This window comes from Penaeus japonicus, unplaced genomic scaffold (genome assembly GCF_977035675.1).
Source record: "Penaeus japonicus unplaced genomic scaffold, GWHDUDI00000001_assembly GWHDUDI00000034, whole genome shotgun sequence".
Lineage (NCBI taxonomy): Eukaryota > Metazoa > Arthropoda > Malacostraca > Decapoda > Penaeidae > Penaeus > Penaeus japonicus.
Genome location: NW_028234436.1, coordinates 18,854,111 through 18,856,295, shown reverse-complemented (window position 1 = coordinate 18,856,295; position 2,185 = coordinate 18,854,111).

Here is a 2,185-nt window from a genome sequence, read left to right as displayed (position 1 = left end):
AAGTAACCCTGGACAGCATGATTGACAAGGACACTGACTGGGTGCTATAAATACAACAGAAAGTAATATCACTGTGGGAATAGTAATATCACTGTGGGAATAGTAATATCACTGTGGGAATAGTAATATCACTGTGGGAATAGTAATATCACTGTGGGAATAGTAATATCACTGTGGGAATAGTAATATCACTGTGGGAATAGTAATATCACTGTGGAAATAGTAATATCACTGTGAGAATAGTAATATCACTGTGGGAATAGTAATATCACTGTGGGAATATCTATGTGTGTAAGAATTGCAAGGGACAATTAGGAAATATAAGGTGAGTATTGATCAATATAGATTGTCCGCGTGGAGGCAATATTTGGACTGAGGTGAATCGGAGAATGAAGAAAGGTGAAGAAGAAGAAGATAAAGAAGAAAAAGGAGAGAAAGAAGAGGAAGAAACAAAAGGAAAATACGAATGTGTTTAAGAGAATAATCATACGTGAGTTTGTTTCAGACTGGTAATAGTAACAGCAGCACTGATAGCAGAAGTAGTAATGATATAGATAAGAAATATGATAAGAATGATAATGATAATAATACTGCTAATCTGCCATGATAGCAATAGTATTAATAAAAAAGTTTATTTATTATAGTAGATCATATATCAGTTGATTTATGGGAAGGAGTGGATTAGGCACCATATGGATATTCTAGTGACTTTAACTTAAACTTTCATATAAACATTATTTAAATGTGATTTACATTAATTGGTACAGATGAACAGATCTTAATTACTAATAGTATTATACACTAAAAAGAGTTTTTCTTTCCTGATCTCTATATCTTGTCTTAAGTTAATCTACATACAATAGTAAGTATAAGGTTTAATTGAATTCATTGTTTAGAAGAAGAGAAAAAACAAAACAAACAGAATTTTACAACACCTTTCACGTGGTTATAAAAATCTGGTAGCAGATACACATGGAGTGTACACTGTAAAATTATGAATGTGTTAATTGGTAAAGTGGTGATAAGTCAGTACCTGTTAAACTGTTGCAATAAACTGAGGAAAGATAAAAGATGTGTGAAGCTGTACACGCGTAGGTTTACATATAAACCGGTATACCATGTATGTAAATGCTGTATAATAAAACCTGAGGTAAGGGAGGTAAATGCATTATGCATTACCATTCTCCTTCTACTTTTTGCGGAATTCTTATATATATATCCAAATTATGTATAAAATGATAACACAAAATGCAGCATGACATTTGAATAATGATAACTATTATCATAGTTATATTTATGAATACGGACGAAAATGCGTTTTTAGATATCGCTATATCTGTAGGCCTACAAAATATAGTGTTATTTTTTCGTGTTACATTTTAAAAACATTTCCTTCTTATTGTATCTGATAGTTTTCAATAAATGATATGAGTATGTCACGAGTACCGGGCTCAGTCACTCCGATAGCATAGGAGTACCCGGTATGCGGACCAGAAGGCATAATTATAAGAAATTAAGAGATAAAAGGTCACATTTATAAACGGTTTAAAACATCATAAAGAATGTTATTCGTAAGAGAAAGATACTTGATACATAAAAAAGAGTCATATTCTTAAAAGGCAAAAGGCCACTTAGATCACATAAAACACAAAGTATGTTTAAACGAATTACAACCCACATGGAACAGCGTCCGACCACGTGTCTGGGAACCCTACTCTAGGCAAACATGTGAAAGGAATGTCTTCTTATATTTTCGTTTGCTGTGATACTGAAACTAAAACGAAGCCTGTAAAAAACAAAAAAAAAAAAAAAAAAGATATTCATATACATACACACACACACACACACACACACACACACACACACACACACACACACACACACACACACACATATATATATATATATATATATATATATATATATATATATATATTGTAAGAGGATCGATTCATATAACATAAGTCATTCTAGATGGCCTTTTATGTTTACTTTGAAGTCATATACATACATACATACATATATATATATATATAAATATATATATATATATATATATATATATATATATATATATATTGTTTGTGTCTGTGTTTATTTTTATATGTGTGGTTTGCAGGGAATTCTTATATCCAAGATCGATTTACTTTTTGTGTATATGTGACTTTGATTCATTCCGTAAATC